Consider the following 14,844-nt stretch of genomic DNA (forward strand, 5'->3'; position numbering starts at 1 on the left):
CATTCCATGATCCTCGTTTTGCTTTTGTTGATGTTCATCTTATATCCTCCTTTCAAGACATGGTCCATTCCGTTCGACTGCTCTTCCAAGTCCTTTGCTATCTCTGAAGAATTACAATATCATCGGCGAACCTCAAAGTTTTTATTTCTTCTCCATGGATTTTAATACCTACTCCAAACTTTTGTTTCCTTTATTGCTTGCTCAAGATACAGATTGAATAGCATCGGGGAGAGGCTACAACCCTGTCTCACTCCCTTCCTAACCACTGCTTCCCTTTCATGTCCCTCGACTCTTATAGCTGCCATCTGGTTTCTGTACAAATATTCTAAATAGCCTTTCGCTCCCTTTTACCCCTGTCACCTTCAGAGATATAGGCCTATAGTTTTTCGCATCTGCTCGGCGACCCTTCTTGAAAACTGGAACTGCCTGTGCTCTTTTCCAATCATTTGGAACCTTTCGTTCCTCTAGAGACTTGCGGTACACAGCTGTTAGAAGGGGGGCAAGTTCTTTCGCGTACTCTATGTAGTAGTCAGCGACAGCGTGTGTGAGTAGTCAGAGTGCAGACCTGTCAAGGTGACAACGTTTCGCAGAAATCTACACGCTGAGCGGAACGTCCGGAACCCTGGAACCGCCGTCTGACGCTGTCCCAGCTGTGGCCCACCTGGCAGCCGGCCTCTCTAGCTACGGACCTCCGCCTCCCCCTGCAGGAGGGGTGGAGGGCGAGGGCTGCGCCGGTGCCCTGGCGGCTCTCCACCGGCTCACGTGGAGCGAGGCCAACCAGCTGGGCCGGGAGCTCGGCTGCCGAGTCGCCGCCGACTGTATCGACTCCTGCTCTGCACCGAGGTACGTACACCACTCCAGGCCATAACTACACTACTGGCCATTATTGCTACACCAAGAGGAAATGCAGACGATAAACGGGTATTCATTGGACAAATACACTCCTGGAAATGGAAAAAAGGACACATTGACACCGGTGTGTCAGACCCACCATACTTGCTCCGGACACTGCGAGAGGGCTGTACAAGCAATGATCACACGCACGGCACAGCGGACACACCAGGAACCGCGGTGTTGGCCGTCGAATGGCGCTAGCTGCGCAGCATTTGTGCACCGCCGCCGTCAGTGTCAGCCAGTTTGCCGTGGCATACGGAGCTCCATCGCAGTCTTTAACACTGGTAGCATGCCGCGACAGCGTGGACGTGAACCGTATGTGCAGTTGACGGACTTTGAGTGAGGGCGTATAGTGGGCATGCGGGAGGCCGGGTGGACGTACCGCCGAATTGCTCAACACGTGGGGCGTGAGGTCTCCACAGTACATCGATGTTGTCGCCAGTGGTCGGCGGAAGGTGCACGTGCCCGTCGACCTGGGACCGGACCGCAGCGACGCACGGATGCACGCCAAGACCGTAGGATCCTACGCAGTGCCGTAGGGGACCGCACCGCCACTTCCCAGCAAATTAGGGACACTGTTGCTCCTGGGGTATCGGCGAGGAACATTCGCAACCGTCTCCATGAAGCTGGGCTACGGTCCCGCACACCGTTAGGCCGTCTTCCGCTCACGCCCCAACATCGTGCAGCCCGCCTCCAGTGGTGTCGCGACAGGCGTGAATGGAGGGACGAATGGAGACGTGTCGTCTTCAGCGATGAGAGTCGCTTCTGCCTTGGTGCCAATGATGGTCGTATGCGTGTTTGGCGCCGTGCAGGTGAGCGCCACAATCAGGACTGCATACGACCGAGGCACACAGGGCCAACACCCGGCATCATGGTGTGGGGAGCGATCTCCTACACTGGCCGTACACCACTAGTGATCGTCGAGGGGACACTGAATAGTGCACGGTACATCCAAACCGTCATCGAACCCATCGTTCTACCATTCCTAGACCGGCAAGGGAACTTGCTGTTCCAACAGGACAATGCACGTCCCCACGTATCCCGTGCCACCCAACGTGCTCTAGAAGGTGTAAGTCAACTACCCTGGCCAGCAAGATCTCCGGATCTGTCCCCCATTGAGCATGTTTGGGACTGGATGAAGCGTCGTCTCACGCGGTCTGCACGTCCAGCACGAACGCTGGTCCAACTGAGGCGCCAGGTGGAAATGGCATGGCAAGCCGTTCCACAGGACTACATCCAGCATCTCTACGATCGTCTCCATGGGAGAATAGCAGCCTGCATTGCTGCGAAAGGTGGATATACACTGTACTAGTACCGACATTGTGCATGCTCTGTTGCTTGTGTCTATGTGCCTGTGGTTCTGTCAGTGTGATCATGTGATGTATCTGACCCCAGGAATGTGTCAATAAAGTTTCCCCTTCCTGGGACAATGAACTCACGGTGTTCTTATTTCAATTTCCAGGAGTGTATATTGTACTAGTACTGACCTGTGATTACATTTTCACGCAGTTTGGGTGCATAGATCCTGAGAAATCAGTACCCTGACCAACCACCTCTGGCCCTAATAACGACCTTGATACGCCTGGGCATTGAATCAAACAGAGCTTGGACGGCGTGAACGGGTACAGCTGCCCATGCAGCTTCAACACGATACCACAGTTCATTAAGAGTAGTTGGTTGGTTGGTTTTGGGGGAAGAGACCAAACAGCGAGGTCATCGGTCTCATCGGATTAGGGAAGGACAGGGAAGGAAGTCGGCCGTGCCCTTTCAGAGGAACCATCTCGGCATTTACCTGGAGCGATTTAGGGAAGTCACGGAAAAGCTAAATCAGGATGGCCGGACGTGGGATTGAACCGTCGTCCTCCCGAATGCGAGTCCAGTGTGCTAACCACTGCACCACCTCGCTCGGTCAAGAGTAGTGACTGGCGTATTGTGACGAGCCAGTTGCTAGGCCACCATTGACCAGACGTTTTCAATTCGTGAGAGATCTGGAGAATGTGCTGGCCAGGGAGCAGTCGAAAATTTTCTGTATCCAGAAAGGCCCGTACAGGACCTGCAACATGCGGTCGTGCATTATCCTGCTGAAATGTAGGGTTTCGCAGGGATAGAATGAAGGGTAGAGCCACGTATCGTAACACATCTGAAATATAACGTCCACTGTTCAAAGTGCCGTCAATGCGAACAAGATGTGACCGACACATGTAATCAATGGCACCCCATACCATCACACTGGGTGATACGCCAGTATGGCGATGACGAATACACGCTTCCAATGTGCGTTCACCACGGTGTCGCCAAACACGGATGCGACCATCGTGATGCTGTAATCAGAACCTGGATTCATCCGAAAAAATGACGTTTTGCCATACGTGCACCCAGGTTCGTCGTTGAGTACACCATCGCAGCCGCTCCTGTCTGTGATGCAGCGTCAAGGGTAACCGCAGCCACGGTGTCCGAGCTGATAGTCCATGCTGCTGCAAACGTCGTCGAACTGTTCGTGCAGATGGTTGTTGTCTTGCAAACGTCCCCATCTGTTAAGTCAGGAATCGAGACGTGGCTGCACGATCCGTTACAGCCATGCGGATAAGATGCCTGTCATCTCGACTGATACTGATACGAGGCCGTTCGGATCCAGCACGGTGTTCCGTATTACCCTCCTGAACCACCGATTCCATATTCTGCTAACAGTCATTGGATCTCGACAAACGCGAGAAGCAATGACGCGATACGATGAACCGCAATGGCGATAGGCTAGAATCGGACCTTTATCAAAGTCGGAAACGTGATGGTACGCATTTCTCCTCCTTACACGAGGCATCACAACAACGTTTCACCAGGCAACGCCAGTCAACTGCTGTTTGTGTATGAGAAATCGATTGTAAACTTTCCTCATGTCAGCACGTTGTAGGTATCGCCACCGGAGCCAACCTTGTGTGAATGCTCTGAAAAGCTAATAATTTGCATATCACAGCATGTCCTTCCTGTCGGTTAAATTTCGCGTCTGTAGCACATCTTCGTGGTGTAGCAATTTTAATGCCCAGTAGTGTATTTACCGTACGCCTAATCTTCTCCTGTCCGTAAATTTGCTCTGTACGCTATCACCTACTTTTCCTGTTTTCCGAGACTAATCATCTGTCAGTTATGACACATTAATCAGATACAAGAAGACAGCACGCTAACATCCTGTGACGCTGCTCTTCCGTTGACAGTGGCCATTGTACAGTGAACGAATGTGCCTTCTGGCATACGTGTCACTCTGCTCGCTGTCTCCGCATATTGCTAGAGGAGACACTCAACTGTCTGATGATGATCGCCAATAAAATATTTTGCGATCGAGACTGATTGCTTTACTGAAATAAAGTTTCGATCGCTATTTCCCAACCATGTTAAAAATGGTTGAAATGGCTCTGAGCACTATGGGACTTAACAGCTGAGATCATCAGTGTCCTAGAACTTAGAACAACTTAAACCTAACTAACCTAAGGACATCACACACATCCATGCCCGAGGCAGAATTCGAACCTGCGACCTTAGCGGTCCCGCGGTTCCAGACTGAAGCGCCTAGAACCGCTCGACCGCACCGGCCGGCGCCAACCATGTTAAAAAAGTCTGTCAAATTATTGTGCCATTACAGATAGCAACAGAAGCTTGATGTCAATGTTAGACAACTTTTTTCGCTTTGTGATAGATGGCCCTGTAATAGTCGCAAACATATGGCTCACAATTTTCAAAATGGTTCAAATGGCTCTGAGCACTATGGGACTCAACATCTTAGCTCATAAGTCCCCTAGAACTTAGAACTACTTAAACCTAACTAACCTAAGGACATCACACACACCCATGCCCGAGGCAGGATTCGAACCTGCGACCGTAGCAGTCCCGCGGTTCCGGACTGCAGCGCCAGAACCGCACGGCCACCGCGGCCGGCTCACAATTTTAGACGAACAGTTGGTAACAGATAGGTTTCCTAAATTAAAATACAGAAAGTAGGTACGTTTGAACATTTTATTTCGGTTGGTCCAATGTGATATATGTACCTTTGTGAACTTATCATTTCTGAGAACGCATGCTTTTACAGCGTGATTACCTGTAAATACCACATTAATGCAATAAATGCTCAAAATGATGTCCGTCAACGTCAATGCATATGGCAATACGTGTAACGACATTCCTCTCAACAGCGGGTAGTTCGCCTTCCGTAATGTTCGCACATGCATTGACAATGTTCAGACGCATGTTGTCAGGTGTTGTCGATGGATCACGATAGCAAATATCCTTCAACTTTCCTCACAGAAAGAAATAAGGGGAGTCAGATCCGGTGTCATGACATATGGTATTCAATACCGATCCAACCGCACGCGAGCTAAGTGCCGGACATCCATCATGTTGGAGGTACATCGCCATTCTGTCATGCAATGAAACATCTTGTAGTAACATCGGTAGAGCATTATGTAGGAAATCAGCATACATTGCACCATTTAGATTGCCGTCGATAAAATGGGGGTCAATTATCCTTCCTCCCATAATACCGCACCATACATTAACCCGCCAAAGTCGCTGATGTTCCACTTGTCGCAGCCATCGTGGATTTTCCTTTGACCAATAGTGCATATTATGCCGGTTTACGTTACCGCTGTTGGTGAATGATACTTCGTCGCTAAATAGAACTCGTGCAAAAAATCTGTCATCGTCCCGTAATTTCTCTTCTGCCCAATGGCAGAACTGTACACGACGTTCAAACTCGTCGCCATGCAATTCCTGTTGCATAGAAATATGGTACGGGTGCAATCGATGTTGATGTAGCATTCTCAAAATCGACGTTTGTGGGATTCCCTATTCTCGCGCAGTTTGTCTGGTACTGATGTCCAGATTAGCCGCGACAGCAACTAAAACACCTACTTAGGCATGATCATTTGTTGCAGGTCGTGGTTGACGTTTCACATGTGGCTGTTTCCTTAAATAACGTAACTATCTGGCGAACGGTCCGGACACTTGGATGATGTCGTCCAGGATATCGAGCAGCATACATACCACACGCCCGTTGGGCATTTTGATCACAATAGCCATACATCAACACGTTATCGACCTTTTCCGAAATTGGTAAACTGTCCATTTTAACACGGGTAATATATCACGAAGCAAAACCGCCCGCACTGGCGGAATGTTACGTGATACCACGTACTTATACGTTTGTGACTAATACAGCGCCACCTATCACAAAGCGAAAAAAGTGGCCCAACTAAAACATTCATATTTCTTTACGTACTACACGAACATGTCATAAATAATGGGGCTTCTTATTTTAAAAAAAACGCAATTCATATCCGTTTGACCTATGGCAGCGCCGTCTAGCGGGCCAACCATTGCGCCATCTGGTTTCCCCCTTGAAGCTAGACAAGTTTCGTTCTTAGTAGTTTTTTCGTTTGATGCTTATTTCGTGAGATATCTGGCCTGGTCACTATCAATGGACCACCCTGTATACACTGAAGATCCAATGAAACTTGTAAACCTGCCTAATATCGTGGAGGGCCTCCGCGACCACGTAGAAGTGCTGCAACATGACGTGGCATGGACTCGACTAATGTCTGGAGTAGTGCTGGATGGAACTGACACCACGAATCCTGCAGGGCTCTCAATAAATCCGAAAGAGAACGAGCGGGTGAAGATCTCTTCTGAACATCATGTTGCATGGCATCCCAGATGTGCTCAATAACATTCATGTCAGGGGAGTTTGGTGGCCAGCGGAAGTGTTTAAACGCAGAAGAGTGTCCCTGGAGCCACTCGGTAGCAATTCTGGAATGCACAATGGACGTGAATGGATGCTGGTGATCAGACAGGATTCTTACGTACATGTCACCTGTCAGATTTGTATCTAGACGTATCAGGGTTCCCATATCGCTCCAATTGCACACGTCCCTCGGTATTACAGAGCCTCCACCAACTTGAACACTCCCCTGCTGATATGCAGGGTCCACGGATTCATGAGGTTGTCTCCATACCGGTACACGTCCATTCGCTCGAAACAATTTGAAACGAGACTCGTCCAACCAGGCAACATGTTTCCAATCATCAACACTCCTATGTCAGTGTTGACGGGCCCAGGCGTGGCGTAAAGCTTTGTGTCGTGCAGTCATCAAGGGTGCACCCCGAAAAATGGCAACAGCGCAGGGCGGCCTGGATGGTCACCCATCCAAGTGCGGATCACGCCCGACAGAGCTTAACTTCGGTGATCTCACGGGAACCGGTGTATCCACTACGGCAAGGCCGTTGCCGCAAGCAAAAGGCGACATACAAAATAATCAGCCTTCTTCAGAATAGGCAATCACAAGTAACACTTTTGGCCCTAACGACCGCTGCTAACAAGTGTCTGTCAACTGAACTGGAGTGACTGCTGATCTCTAACTGAGCTACGTAGAGATTGGTTATGAAGAGGCTACGATGCGTCGGCTAATGAAGTGGCTAACGTAGAAGCTGCTATCGAAGTGGGCCACCACCAGTCGGGCTCGACGCTTATGTCTTCATTGAGGGGCCTCTGCTGTTACATTGTCGTCCTGGATGGAGGTCGGTCAGCGTGCGATAGGCTGACCTCATCTCACACTCTTTTCTTCTCTGTCGTTCCTGACTGGCCTGCCGGCGCTGACTTTATACGTCATTAAAATCTTGAAAATGGCAGCAGTCAGTAACTGTAAAAATATGGAGGCCATGGGAATCATACAGCCAACCGGCGGGACGTCACAAGTTTATTCCAACTTTTACCTAGACATGCTGTTGACTAAGCCCTATGGAAATGCCGTAGCATTTATACGAATCATTTTACTGTTGACTGAGGCTGTTAACTTGGTGTCCCTTTTCACACAATATGTATGTTATTACTTCTTTCAAGGAAGAGAGGCTTATACCTGTCGAAACCTATGTATGATTTCCATTGTTTCCATACGTCATTCAGTTACAGTGAGACAGTCAGCTTCAAACCAGCTTTTGCTTGAAGGACCACTCAATGATATCATAATATCACCGCCTCTAGCTTCGAAAATTCCGTTAGTTCGACAAGGAAGAGAGCATTGAAAGTATCCACCTGAGTCGTCCCCCTAATTATTAGATCCCTTTGAGCTACCAGTCTGCAAGTATGTCGACTGTTGTGTCTCAGCTGCTGTTCCAAATAGTACCGGACTTTCCTGCATTACTAACATTTGGTTATCTAGTGGCCATCATGAGGTGTTGTAGGGTATCTCAGTGTTTGTTAAACGGGGAACGCACACATGCATCCCTCAGAAAAAGCACGACTGCCTGCTTCTACAATGAGAGTGACCACAGCATATTCATCAGGTAGATGCAGGAGACAGGGCAACACTTCGTCACTGACGATGTCGAAATAAACGTGCTGGTCCAGGTTCACGTTAACCTTAATGAGTGAATCCAAGCTATAGTAAGGGAAAGACTCCCATAACATCACTGGCCTGGACCGCATCCTATACGCACTGCAGCTTCTGGGAAGCTCCAAATTCGTCTCTATGATACAATAGTTTTATCAAGATCCAACATTCAAAATGGTTCAAATGGCTCTGAGCACTATGGGACTTAACTTCTGAGGTCATCAGTCTCCTAGAACTTAGAACTACTTAAACTTAACTAACCCAAGGACATCACACACATTCATGTCCGAGGCAGGATTCGAACCTGCGACCGTAGCGGTCGCGCGGTTCCAGACTGTAGTGCCTAGAACCGCTCGGCCACCCGGCCGGCGATCCAACATTCTACAATCTACGGAGAGGAGGTAAAAATTCCAAAGCAGGGAAATAACTTTAATAGAAAGTAAGAAGTACGTAGATAAGTTCAGAAAGTTCCAAATTTCTCTCCCCGATACAATTGTTTTATCAAGATCCAATATCAGCGTGTTACGATTTACTGAGAGCGCATAAAAACCCTAAAGCACGAAAACAACTTAAATCCAAAAGAAGAAGGACTGAAATTAGACAAGTTGTTGGTATAAGGCAGCGCCAACAGTTCCCCAGTAGAATCTCCATAAAACACTGATGACATCATAGCCCAACTGTCGCGTGGATGTGTACAAACAGTATTGTTGGCTGACTTTGTCAAAGTCTCAAACTGCTACCTGAGTCTTTCGGCCTCTGAAGATGTCTGCAGCATTTGGAGACGAAACGCTGGACTATCTGTCATAAAACAAAATTTACGAAGGACGCAAACACCAGTCGTGAGTGCCTGCGTTGTAGGACCAGCACGATTTGTTGCTCTGCTCCTACTTTGTGCTGTTCCAAAAGTTATAGCTCAAAGTAAATAAAAAAGGAATACGCTCTAATACCAACTGTGAAGTCAACACTCAGTAATATACACTCCTGGAAATGGAAAAAAGAACACATTGACACCGGTGTGTCAGACCCACCATACTTGCTCCGGACACTGCGAGAGGGCTGTACAAGCAATGATCACACGCACGGCACAGCGGACACACCAGGAACCGCGGTGTTGGCCGTCGAATGGCGCTAGCTGCGCAGCATTTGTGCACCGCCGCCGTCAGTGTCAGCCAGTTTGCCGTGGCATACGGAGCTCCATCGCAGTCTTTAACACTGGTAGCATGCCGCGACAGCGTGGACGTGAACCGTATGTGCAGTTGACGGACTTTGAGCGAGGGCGTATAGTGGGCATGCGGGAGGCCGGGTGGACGTACCGCCGAATTGCTCAACACGTGGGGCGTGAGGTCTCCACAGTACATCGATGTTGTCGCCAGTGGTCGGCGGAAGGTGCACGTGCCCGTCGACCTGGGACCGGACCGCAGCGACGCACGGATGCACGCCAAGACCGTAGGATCCTACGCAGTGCCGTAGGGGACCGCACCGCCAATTCCCAGCAAATTAGGGACACTGTTGCTCCTGGGGTATCGGCGAGGACCATTCGCAACCGTCTCCGTGAAGCTGGGCTACGGTCCCGCACACCGTTAGGCCGTCTTCCGCTCACGCCCCAACATCGTGCAGCCCGCCTCCAGTGGTGTCGCGACAGGCGTGAATGGAGGGACGAATGGAGACGTGTCGTCTTCAGCGATGAGAGTCGCTTCTGCCTTGGTGCCAATGATGGTCGTATGCGTGTTTGGCGCCGTGCAGGTGAGCGCCACAATCAGGACTGCATACGACCGAGGCACACAGGGCCAACACCCGGCATCATGGTGTGGGGAGCGATCTCCTACACTGGCCGTACACCACTGGTGATCGTCGAGGGGACACTGAATAGTGCACGGTACATCCAAACCGTCATCGAACCCATCGTTCTACCATTCCTAGACCGGCAAGGGAACTTGCTGTTCCAACAGGACAACGCACGTCCGCATGTATCCCGTGCCACCCAACGTGCTCTAGAAGGTGTAAGTCAACTACCCTGGCCAGCAAGATCTCCGGATCTGTCCCCCATTGAGCATGTTTGGGACTGGATGAAGCGTCGTCTCACGCGGTCTGCACGTCCAGCACGAACGCTGGTCCAACTGAGGCGCCAGGTGGAAATGGCATGGCAAGCCGTTCCACAGGACTACATCCAGCATCTCTACGATCGTCTCCATGGGAGAATAGCAGCCTGCATTGCTGCGAAAGGTGGATATACACTGTACTAGTGCCGACATTGTGCATGCTCTGTTGCCTGTGTCTATGTGCCTGTGGTTCTGTCAGTGTGATCATGTGATGTATCTGACCCCAGGAATGTGTCAATAAAGTTTCCCCTTCCTGGGACAATGAATTCACGGTGTTCTTATTTCAATTTCCAGGAGTGTACTAGTTTTTTACTAATTTCGGAAGTAATACCTGGCTATCCCAAAAAATCATTATCATTACAAATTTGATTCCGGTAAATGAGATTACACTGTGTAGAGTTGAAGCACATGTTAAGTACAAAACTGAACATTCTCTGCGCGGAATATTATGCTCAACATAGAACACGTGTGCAGGGAATTCCTGAAGAAGAAGTTGGCTGCGGTGTGTCCCTTCAGGCGGAGTCCCACGGCCTCCCCACTTCCCACAAAGCGGGGTGGCTGTAGCTGGCAGCAGCGGGTCATGCTGGCAGTGGGTGCGGACTCGACGAAGGCGGCGGGTCGAATCCCTGTCTGGGTATCCAGTTTCGGATTTTCCGTGATTTACGTAGATCTGGTGAAAGGCGGGACCGTTCCTGTGAGAAGACAGAGTCCACCTCCGTCCCCAGGCTTTACCATTCGAAGCTCGTCTTTCATTTCTGACAAAATCTTCGTCGACGGGGTGAGAAACCCTAATCTCTCTCGTCATGACTTCGAAGTCAGCGTTCCGAGTGGTACTCTTTTTTTGAGTCATCAGTCTTCTGACTGGTTTGATGCGACACGCCGAGAATTCATCTCTTCTGTCAACCTCTTCATCCAAGAATAGCACTTCTAGCCTACGTCCTCAATTACGAGGGCCGTTCAGAAAGTAACCTCCGGTTGATTTAAAAAAATACACCAAGTTAAATAAAAATATTTTAATATATACATCTTACAACTACATCTTTGCACTATTTTTCTACATAGTCTCCATAGCGATTGAGGCACTTATCGTATCTCTTCACAAGCTTTGAAATTCCTTCTGCATAAAAATCACCCGCTTGTGCCTGGAGCCAGCCTGTGACCGCATCTTTGAGCTCTTCGTCGTCATCAAACCGCTGTGACCCGAGCCATTTCTTCAAATGCATGAAGAGGTGATAATCACTTGGCGCCAGGTCTGGGCTGTAAGGTGGATGGTTGATAACGTCCCACTTGAAGGACTCAAGAAGGGCCGTTGTTCTGCGAGCAGAGTGAGGACGGGCGTTATCGTGCAAAAAAACGATACCGGAAGTCAGCATACCACGGCGTTTGTTCTGTATAGCCCGTCGTAACTTTTTTATTGTTTCACAGTACACGTCTTGATTAATGATCGTACCACGTTCCATGAATTCAACCAACAACACCCCTTTGGCATCCCAAAACACCGTTGCCATCAGTTTTCTGGCAGAAAAATCTTGCGAGGCTTTTCTTGGTTTGGTAGGCGAATTTGAATGTGCCCACATCTTTGATTGTTCTTTTGTCTCAGGGTTCACGTACTTAATCCAGGTTTCGTCACCGGTCACGATTCTGTTTAACAATGGTTCTCCTTCGTCCTCATAACGTGACAGAAAGTCTAATGCAGAGGCCATTCTTTGAGTTTTGTGGTGGTCGGTAAGAATTTTGGGCACCCATCGTGCACAGAACTTACGGTAACCCAATCTTGCTGTCACTGTCTCGTACAAGAGAGTCTTAGAAATCTGTGGAAAACCAGTAGACAACTCCGACATTGAGAAACGTCGATTTTCACGAACTTTTGCATCAACTGTCTGAACGAGTTCGTCAGTCATCAATGATGGTCTACCACTCCTCTCTTCATCATGAACGTTTTCTCGTCCACTTTTAAATAAACGTACCCATTCACGGACAACTCCTTCACTCATAACTCTTAGGTCCGTACACGGCACAAAGCTCACGATGAATAGCTGCTGCAGAATATCCTTTGGCTGTAAAAAACCTTATGACAGCACGCACTTCACATTTGGCGGGGTTTTCTATTGCAGCACACAGTTCAAACTGCCACAAAAACTAAACTAGCGCAGGTACGACGTTCACTCGACCACGGCTTGATGCCGACTGACCTGTTGAGTGCGTGAACGCACAGATGGCGTCGCTACTCCCCCCACAACCCGCACTGTGACCAATCGGAGGTTACTTTCTGAACCGCCCTCGTATTTGCTGGATGTATTCCAATCTCTGTCTTCTTCTACAGTTTTTGCCTTCTACAGCTCCCTCCTAGTACCATGTCTGACCGCTCAGTGTCATTCAATACGATCACGACGACACCACTCGATCGACGCTAGCACTCGTGGTGTCACTCGCCTTCATACACGGCAGTGGACGTTTGAAAATTCGTGACGCTAGCTCAATGGTCGTCAATTGATTTAAATGTTATTCCCGGCTGACTCTTAATTCAATTACTGCCACGGGGGTGAGGAGAAAGAACACATCCTGGTGATACCAGCATTTTGCGTATTTGGATGTTCGATTAATCTGAATAGTTTTCAAGGTTCCAGCGATTCTATTCGAACTCTATGCTGATGTATCGACAAGGACCATTTTGGCAGATAAACATGCAAGTACGTAATGCATGTTCAGTTTCTCAATACAGGGTGTTACAAAAAGGTACGGCCAAACTTTCAGGAAACATTCCTCTCACACAAAGAAAGAAAATATGTTATGTGGACATGTGTCCGGAAACGCTTACTTTCCATGTTAGAGCTCATTTTATTACTTCTCGTCAATTCACATTAATCATGGAATGGAAACACACAGCAACAGAACGTACCAGCGTGACTTCAAACACTTTGTTACAGGAAATGTTCAAAATGTCCTCCGTTAGCGAGGATACATGCATCCACCCTCCGTCGCATGGAATCCCTGATGCGCTGATGCAGCCCTGGAAAATGGCGGGCGTATTGTATCACAGCCGTCCACAATACGAGCACGAAGAGTCTCTACATTTGGTACCGGGGTTGCGTAGACAAGAGCTTTCAAATGCCCCCATAAATGAAAAGAGGGTTGATGTCAGGAGAGCGTGGAGGCCATGGAATTGGTCCGCCTCTATCAATCCATCGGTCACCGAATCTGTTGTTGAGAAGCGTACGAACACTTCGACTGAAATGCGCAGGAGCTCCATCGTGCATGAACCACATGTTGTGTCGTACTTGTAAAGGCACATGTTCTAGCAGCACAGAGAGTTCAAATAGCTCTGAGCACTATGCGACTTAACTTCTGAGGTCATCAGTCGCCTAGAACTTAGAACTAATTAAACCTAACTAACCTAAGAACATCACACACATCCATGCCCGAGGCAGGATTCGAACCTGCGACCGTAGCGGTCGCTCGGCTCCAGACTGTAGCGCCTAGAACCACACGGCCGAGTATCCCGCATGAAATCATGATAACGTGCTCCATTGAGCGTAGGTGGAAGAAACTAAAATGAGCTCAGCTCTAACATGGAAATTAAGCGTTTCCGGACACATGTCCACATAACATCTTTTCTTTATTTGTGTGTAAGGAATGTTTCCTGAAAGTTTGGCCGTACCTTTTTGTAATACCCTGTACAGTTCGTCGCACTCACACATTATACATCCGTTGTAAGAACAATTTCATGCATTTACATTTTTGCTGTCCCACAAAATTGATTGGCTAAATATTATGACGATACATTGTATACAACTTCCACAGATATTGTTTATCATGTAGTCAAGACTACGTAATGAAGCCAAAATCGTGGATAAAATTCAAATGTAGTTTGTTTATTAACACTTTTCTTTTCACTAACTAAATATGAAATATGAATCGGGATTGGAGGTGATGATCCTATCCTTCTTTTCAGTATTAGAGTGGTCGATTTCGTGTTCTGAATAACGCCTGTCATATAATGTCCAAATATCGACACGACCCAGGCTCTCAAGTCGGCACTTATATGTCTATTCTTCGCTCGAAATGTTCGATGTGATTGTCTTTCACACGCAGGGTTCAATTTAACGGTGTATGCACTGTTTTTAATATTTTAGGTCCCTGTTAATTAATATCTGGTAGTTAATAAGCGAACTGTTTTTATGCTGGCGCGTTGTTTGTGTCAGTTACCCCCGCAACCGTCCAAGGATAAGATTCTCTTAATGTTCCGCGCACACGCGTTTCACAATTTTATAAAATGCAGAATTACGTAAACTATAGCTTTCCGTTGCGTACAACTTTCGTGGGTTCCACAACCATAATAGTTTCCCAAGAGTATTTTTCCCAATGTTCAAATTATGTTGTCGGAATCATTTTCACTTCACCCGACAATAAACGTCTCTGTTCACTTCGTCACACGTAATGTATTTTAAACGTGCTTGAAGAGTCTTTAAATAATCTCC

The 14,844-nt window shown here is 48.3% G+C and overlaps 1 pseudogene; it reads right to left on the reverse strand.

Moving 5' to 3' along the window:
* Window positions 1-7,048: 7,048 nt before the first annotated feature.
* LOC126211009 (5S ribosomal RNA) lies at window positions 7,049-7,166 on the reverse strand (annotated as a pseudogene).
* Between the last annotated feature and the right edge of the window lie 7,678 nt (window positions 7,167-14,844).

Source organism: Schistocerca nitens, chromosome 10 (genome assembly GCF_023898315.1).
Source record: "Schistocerca nitens isolate TAMUIC-IGC-003100 chromosome 10, iqSchNite1.1, whole genome shotgun sequence".
Lineage (NCBI taxonomy): Eukaryota > Metazoa > Arthropoda > Insecta > Orthoptera > Acrididae > Schistocerca > Schistocerca nitens.